Here is an 8,496-nt window from a genome sequence, read left to right as displayed (position 1 = left end):
TTCTATACCTATGCCGTTTATTCCCTCTTTTATTGTTTTGATGTTGTTGTCATTTATTGATTAACTGCTCTGATTCCCTGTTGTATTTCTTTTGGTTTTGGATAGTCCTCGAGATTTCATTTCTTGGATTGGTATCTGGCTTGTACGATCCTGCGTCCTAGGTTCTGCCTGTGAGCTGAAGCTGTTTGTCCTCAGATCAAAGAAATCCCTTTAATAATTCTTGTACGTTTGGCTTGACTTTTACATATTCCCTTGATTTCTGTTTATCTAGAAATGACCTAATTTCATCATCAAATTTGAACGAGAGTTTTGCAGGATGTATTATTCTCGGCTGACAATTTTTTTCTTTCAAGATTTTATATATGTCATCCCATTGCCTTCCTGCCTGCATGGTTTCTGCTGAACAATCTGAGCTTAGTCTTATTGTTTCTCCTCTGTATGTGACCTTTTGTTTTTCACGAGCCGCTCTCAGGACTCTTTGTTTGTCTTTGGTTTTGGTGAGTGTGAACACAATATGCCTTGGTGATCTTTTTCCGGGGTCTCTTCTATATGGGGTTTGTTGAGCTTCCTGGATGGCCAGCCCTTCATCCTTCATGATACTGGGGAAGTCCTCTGTCAGCAGTTCCTCAGTGATCCTCTCTGTGTTCTCTGCCCTCTGCCCCTGTTCTGGTATGCCTGCCAATCACTCGTAAATTTTTGCTTTTAATTGTGTCCCACATAACTCTCAGGGTCTCCTCATTTTTCTTTCTTCCTTTTTCTGAGTTTTCCTGAAACAGAGTTGTATCCAAGTGCCTGTCTTCAGCTCCTCTGATCCTGTCCTCCACCGTTTCAAATCTGCTTCTCAGCCCTTCTATGACATCATCCATTTCTGAAAGCTTGTTGTTTATCTTTTGGATTTCTAATTGTTGTTCTTGTATAATTTCCAGTTGTGAATCCATTTGGCATTTTGTTCCTGCATCATCTTCCTGAATTCTTCCAATTCTTTGTCTGTATTTTCCAAGAATTTGTCTATTTTTTCCTCATGTTTGTCAGCTTTTTGCCTCAGTTCTTGGAGAATTCCAAGTATTAGAGATTTGAATTCCCTATGAGGTAGTTCTAGTGCATTTTCTTCCACAGGAGAGCCATCTGGTGTTTTATTTTGGATGCCTACTGGAACCATCCTGTCCTGTTTTTGTGAATGTTTTGATATTGTCTGCTGTTTTCGGGGCATTCAGTAGTTATTTTTCTCGTTTATTGACTGTAGATTTGTTTTGTCCCTTTTTTTAAAACAAAATTTGACTATGTCTGAGCAGGTGGACTGTGTGTTCTTTGTTGTTTGCTCGTCTGTGCACTCAATACTTTTTGCCTCCTTCTCCAACTGGCAGGGTCAGTCACTCAGATATGGTACAGCAGGGCAGGTCTAGCTGAAGAGGAGTTACTGGGACAGGTTGTTTGTGGCACTTACTACAGTCACCAGGGCAGTTCGGTAATCATTGCAGGGCAGGTTCCAGTAGGCCGTGCCTGTACTGCTTGGTGGTGTGATGTCAAGCACACGGTGCAGGTAGGCAGGATGCAGCAGGGGGATTGTTATGTGTGGAGCTAAGATGGATATGGGAGAGAGGAACAGGAGCCAAAAACATACAAACAAACAAAAAAGAATGCTAGGGGAGCTTGCTGTTGGAATGGAGATGAGAGACGGTTGTTTTGTCTCCCGCTGGATGCTCCATGAGGCTGCTTTCTCGTACCCCCGTTTGCTGGTCTCCGATAGGAGTCCAATATGTGGATCCGCACTGCGTTAGCTGGTAGGGGACCTCTGCATGAATCTCTCCTCGCTCTCCGTTCTCTGTCAGTTTTTTCACTCCATTTGGTGCTTGGCTGAGTTCCTTATCTCTTCATTTGATGTTTTAGGGTTTCAGGATTGTTGTATTCTCTGTTTGGCTTAGTTTTTCGGATCTTTGCTGTGGAGGGGCGGCGTGGTGCTTCTGCCTAGAGCGCCACTTTGCCGGAACTCCCCTAAGACTATGTTTGATTGGTCAATGGCAAAAAATCATGAAAAGTTTTGAATGAAGTTTTCTGCGTCATGGTAAAGCTAATAGCAAAATATATTGAGAAAGTATTGATTTCATCTTACTGTCAGGTATGTCTTAAGTTTTAAAAAAAATTTAATTGAGAGTGGGTAAATGGAGTATTTTATTTCAAAAGTGAACTTGTTGCTCATTCCTTAGATCAATAAATTTCTCTTTTCCAACCATCATGTTGCTTTTTCAATGGGAGTTTGAGCAAAAGGAGGAAAAGGAGAAAGAGGGGCAAATGGAGATGGAAGAAAAAAAGAAAAGCAGAGACAAGGGAAGTGAGAAGAGAGAAGGGAGGAATGATTAGAGGAAAGGAAAAGCAAGAAGAGATCGGTACATCAAGAAAAACAATGCCTGATGGAAACCCCACTCATCTTTCAAGGTCTGCATTAAATAACACCTCTTCTAAAGTATGTTTCACTGATGTTTCAGTCAGGAGTGATCATTCCCATGTCTATACTCACAAAGCAGACTGTGTCATACTCTGTTTTAATTGCTTCCTCCTCACCTCATTGGTGAGGAAGGAAGTCCCACCCTAGGGTTATGGGGATGGCCAAACACACAACACCCAAAACTAGACAGATGAGACTGACAGCAGTTTATTACTCACATATATTCACAGCGCAGGGGAGGAGGACATCACACTCCAGGCCGGCCCACACAAGGTGCACTTGAGAGCAAAGTGAACAAACAGAGGCTGTGGGAGGCAGGTTTTGTAGTATCAAGAGGGTGGGGTGATGCCTGGTTCCCGCAGGAGGGTGTGACTGGCTTGTTTGAACAATTCCATGCGCAGGCAGGGAACTTAAACCACTATTCAGGGATAAGCAGAAACTGCACCTGGTCCATTTGATAAGGAGGGTTGCTTAGCTAGGGGACCTATCTGCAGGAGCTGAATGAGGAGAGGAACTTGCAGTTAGGTCATTGGAGGCCCTCCTGATTTCACCAGATGTTAGTCAGTGCATAACACTGGACCTTAGTTTTAGACTATACACGACATACCTGCAGTATGACAGCTGCTGCATTATAGTGTACTTCTTGGTGTGCACCTAGTAAGTGGAATGTAAACTTGCCCAGAGCAGGGGATATTGCATAACTCCCTCATCTGTACAAAGTGCATCGCATAGAGACAAACATATGCACAACTTCCAAAAGCTCATTTTAGCATTGCATAGAGTTCTCCCTGTACTTTCCTGTAATTATCTGATTTTATATACACAAGGATCCTGTGAGCTACCGTTTCCTAAATAAAATCATTTGTGGTGAGGTCAAGTGACTTGTTACAGGTCCAATGTACAAGGTAAGCTCAAATCCAGGTGTTCTAGCTCTAAATCTAGTGCTTTTTCAACCACGTCATACTACTGCAATCAACAGGGTACTTAGAATCAGGACTAAAAACAATTACTCATCAATTCATGAAATGCAGGTGCCTTTTTCAGTCCACAGCTGACACAGTAAAAGTGATTTGATCATTTTTGGTTTAATAAATATTCTGCTGTTGAACTGTGGGAAGAAGATAGGAACAGGAGAAATGTCTTCTCCCCTTCACTTTTAAGCTCTATCCCTTATGTTTCTTTTTCCAGCCCCAGTCTGTGATTTTTCAAAATACCCTTCTTGTGGAAATGCATTCCTCTGAATCAACTTTCTAAATCTCCTAATGAGGAAAGTAATTAGAAAACATATACATGCTACTCAAAAAACTTTAAAGTTCTTTTAATATATATTATGCTCGTGGTTTAGTAATGACCAGATGTATGTAGCATTACCTTCACTTAAAGATATTTTATCCAGTGCCATTATAATAGAGCTCTTGTACTAGATTCTAATTTGGCTCAACAGCCATTTGCTTGATTATTTAAAGTTGAAGAAATACTTCTACTTCTCGTAATACTTGGATCTTACTCTTACTATTCTCTACCCCCTCCAAATACCAGTAAAAAAATATATTTGTTGAACCTCTATTCTGTGTTAGGCACCGGATGTTCAGTAGGGAACAAATCAATATATTTGTTCTTGAAGATAACGGACCAATAGAAAAGACAGGTAAAGGAAATACTCTCAAATAAATATGTAATTATAAATAGTAAAGAAGCCCTGGTGGTACAACAGTTATATGCTTAGTTGCTAACTGAAAGGTTGGTAGTTCAAACCCATCCAGCTCCATGGCAGAAAGACCTGGCAATCTGTTTCTGTAAGGATTACAGCCAAGAAAGCCCTATGGGGAAGTTCTGCTCCATGTGGGGTTTCTTACGAGTTGGAATCAATTCAACGGCATCCAGCAACAACAACATAAATAGTTAAGAGCTACCACAAAGGAACAGAATCCCTGGGCAGTGTAAACAGTTAACCTGCTGGGTTGCCAACTGGAAGGCTGGAAATTGAAGTCTACCCAGAAGTGCCTTGAAAGAAAGGCATGGCTATCTACTTAGGAAAACCCAGCCACTGAAAAACCTCTGGAGCACAGTTCACTCTGACACACGTAGGGGCTCTATGAGTTAGAGTCAACTCTACAGCAACTTTGTTTTGGTTTTTTTTTTCCATGAAGGAAAAATAAATAGTGTTATAAGTACAGTGACAGTGAGACTTGTTTAAAAGGTAGAAATCGTTCCTGAAGAAAGAATACTTATACGAAAGCAGAAGATGTCATCACCAGGTGAAGAGTGGGGGATGAAGTTGAAGTGGGTGAAACATTCCTGGCTCTTGGAAAGTTCTGCAGTGAGAAAGAGTTTGTTGGGCTGGAAGAAATGAAAAATGAAAGAAGACTTCTGAGGGTGGGGCACTGAAGCAGAGGAAGAACAGTGGGAAATGACTTTGGAGACGTAGACAGGGCCATGTGATTCAGGGTTTCTGGGCCAGGTTAAAGACCAAGGATTCTATTCCAAGTAAATAGAAGAACACTTTATGGATTGAATTGGGCTCACACCCCCCACAAAAAAAAAAAAAAAAGTGTTGTAAATGCTAACCCCTATACCTGTGGCTATAATCTCATTTGGGAATGAGTTTTCTTTGCTATGTTGAAGGGAAAGTATTCATGTAGGGAGTGTCTTAAATCAATGTCTTTTGAGGTACAGTATATAAGAGATTAAACAAGCAAGTGAGCAAGCAGAGATGCGGGAAGACAGATGCCATGCCACATGAAGATCACCAAGGAACAGATGCTGAAGAGACAAGGACCTTCCCCCAGAGCTAACACAGAGAGAAAGCCTTCCTCTAGAGTGGGCACCCTGATTTTGGACTTCTAACCTTAACTGTGAGAAAATAAATTTCTGTTTGTTAAAGCCACCCTGTGATGGTTAAGACTGTGTGTCAACTTCACTGGGCCATGATTCTCAGTGTTTATATGTGATCATTCCCATGATTGAATCTGCTGTGAGTAGCCAGTCAGTTGAAAGGGAGTTTCCCTGGGGGTGTGGCCTGCATCCGAATATAAGCAGATGTTCTGGCTTTTTGCTCACTCTGGATCCTGCAGCTGCCTCCTGTTCGTCTGATCTCCCGTTCTTGGGACTTGAGCTATCAGCTTATCTGCCAATCTTGGGATTCGTCAACCTTCACAGCCTGTGAGTGGAGCTCTGCTCTCCAACCTGCTGATCTTGGGTTTACCAATCCCTGTGGCTATGTGAATTGGGAGAAGCCTCTACACTAATCGACGGACTTGGGACGTTCCAGCCTCTACAATCACATGAGCTGTTTCTTTGATATAAACCTCTCTTTATATATATTTATATGCTTTACCAGTTTTATGTCTCTAGAGAACTCAGCCTAAGACACACCCACTTGTGGAATTTCTGTTATAGCAGCACTAGATAACTAAGACAGATACTGAAAGGGTTTAAGCACAGAGGGGACATGAGCCAATGTATGTATATGGCTAAATTAAGCCACCACCAATATTGGCCTGGAGGCCAGAGTCTTTACTTGGAGCTCTGGCTCTGTTGTTAAAGCAGCAAACTAACAGAGGGCTAGTCTTTAATGTCCTGGGCCTTTTTCACTCACTGTGTGTGTTGGGCGGGGGGGGGGGAAACAAAACTTAGAGTATCTAAAATCTTTCCTAGCTTTAACATTCAAAGATGCCAGCAAATATGAACAAATATTTTAATGTTGAACATTCAGACTCTTTAATATTTATCTATAGTGTGGTGTCTGTTTATGCAATGACGAAATTGCTGGTCAAACCATAATAGGGCATGTAATTTGCATTCACCATTTTTCATAATAAATGAAAGCACTGTTAGGTAACAAGCTAGAGTTTGAGGGTACTTTTGGTGCTAAAAATATCCTGTATGTTTTATTGCCTGCTTAGAACAATGCTTTCTCTTTTACTACAGTAATAATGCCACCTTACATCTGCATAGCTCTTCAGTTTTCCAAGTATATTAGCTCTTTAATGATAGGGACCAGGTGTTCATTTTCTCTTTAGGGTGGCCAGCATACTATGCGATGTAACTAAGAGGGCTTTCCTTTTTTTTTTTTTTTTTTTAAGACAAGTAATAACAATTAGTTTGAGATATACTTGAAAAGGAGATGCACTACACTAAAAAACAAATTCTAGAATGCAGCTATGAATGAGCCACTGCCCTGAGACCAGGTGGTTCCTTACTGCTCGAGTACAAGGCATTCTCCACAACCTAGATTCCATCTACTCTTAAAGATTACTGCCACCTCATACCCCTCCTCAGTGTTTTCTTAACCCCAGTCCACCCCACCTCCACACACAGCTGGTCCCAAGTTTGGTTCAAGCTGTTCTTCCCAAGTGGCATGTCCAATCTCTTCTCCTATGGAATATTCAGCTACTTACAACATGAGCAAGGTACAGACTGACAATGTGTGTCTCATACAGTAACTCAATTTTCCCTCACTTTCCTCTTCTTGAACAATTGCTTTATTCTCATCCATACAGAAAAATCAACTGCCACAGAATTGATCCTAGCACAAAAGTAAGCATGGGCATTGAAATCTTGTGGAAATAGCCTTTAAGAAAATCATCCAGATAATCCAGAATTTTTTTTTTTTTTTTAAGATCATAAAAAATAATGGGATTCTCCAATTGTAGCTCTCCAAGTTAGCATCTACATATACTCAGGAGTCCATGGACCCAGCATGACAAATACTGTTCAATACAATTTATTTATATTGCAGCAAAAAAACTTTTCCTGAAAGCTTCTTTCACAAAATCCATATACCCCCATTGATAGGAATAGGACCCTCTCAAAGAGGAAGGTCCCATTAGTGCAAAGTAGGAACTACAAAGTAAGCCACGGCAGTGAAAAGGTTTTTGTCTGAAAGGCAGTTCATTCCTTAGCTGCCAAATACATACAAAAAAATAAGCCAAGTAAATTCAATAGACTTCAGATTTGGTTTGGGAGTGGAAAAAACACTGTTTCCCTCTAATTGTAATCAAACTCTGTTCTTATGTATTTTTGGCACATCATCATTTTCTACTTTTTCTGTATCCTAAACTTGATTTTAATATTTCTCCTAAGTAGTGATTAAATAAGAGCAACTTTATTTCTGAACACAAGTTATAAAAACAATGAAATGTCTTTCTTTATAGTAGCTTCTAATTAAGACATGTGGATTGAGTGTGCAAATTTTTATAGAAATGTGATATTTAAAGAAGGCTGTCCCAATTTTTAGATGCAGTAGTAAGAAATTGTACTTCCTTTCCAATTACTTGTAATGGCCACCCAGGTCACTTCTCAAATGCTTCTGATAGCAGCAACCTAGCTGGAAGAGTAAAATTACATTTCTCTTTGAAGTTCAGCTTTCTACTCGTAATTTTTCTATTCATAGCAAAGTTCAAGTAAATTTTTTGAATAACAGAGCATCTAAGAAAACAAAGCTATTGGGCTAAATTTGAGAAATGAAGAGAGTTCAGACAATAGTATTTAGTACCTTTACAACTAAAGCCTATGATTTATTCAATTAAAAATAGAAATGGTTAAGGATAGCATTCAATTTACTCAGTTACTTAGATTATAAAAGTAATTATCATTTTAAAAGTATAATATGTATATTCCAGCAAAACTAGATAGAATTAAACTCTTTACTCTGAACCCCATTTTCTCACGAGATCCAAATTGGGAAATATATTTCACACCTATCACAGTGACCCAATGGGAAAGGTGTTCTCCAGGAAAGTGCTAAAATTCCTTCTGTCTAGCCATAGAGGACTGAAGGCAGTTCTGGTCCCCTGTCCCCTGGAGACAGGGATAGGAAGTCTTTCCTAGCTGGATAACAGCCGTCAAGGGAATACTGGTTTTACTTCCAATTTAACAGTGACAGTTGTGGGGAAACTCACCTTTCTCTTTGAAGGAAAAGAACTTGATTTACATCATCTTGAATTTTCATGCGTCTGAATCTTCAAATAACAATGGCAGGGTTCAAATCCTAGTTCATTAAAATTGTTTCTTAGAAATTTAATTTGCTAGGCTGACATATGTTAATTAAT

The 8,496-nt window shown here is 40.0% G+C and overlaps 1 long non-coding RNA gene across 1 annotated transcript in view; it reads right to left on the bottom strand.

Moving 5' to 3' along the window:
* The window catches only part of LOC111820920 (uncharacterized), a 144,439-nt gene that overhangs the window by 3,269 nt on the left and 132,674 nt on the right, over nucleotides 1-8,496 (bottom strand). The window contains exon 4 of the long non-coding RNA XR_002824421.1: nucleotides 8,347-8,435. This is a non-coding gene — a long non-coding RNA (uncharacterized LOC111820920). The remainder of the gene's footprint in view (nucleotides 1-8,346; nucleotides 8,436-8,496) is intronic.

Source organism: Trichechus manatus, unplaced genomic scaffold (genome assembly GCF_000243295.1).
Source record: "Trichechus manatus latirostris isolate Lorelei unplaced genomic scaffold, TriManLat1.0 scaffold00056, whole genome shotgun sequence".
NCBI classification, from domain to species: Eukaryota; Metazoa; Chordata; class Mammalia; order Sirenia; family Trichechidae; genus Trichechus; species Trichechus manatus.
This window is presented reverse-complemented; position numbering and strand designations above follow the sequence as displayed.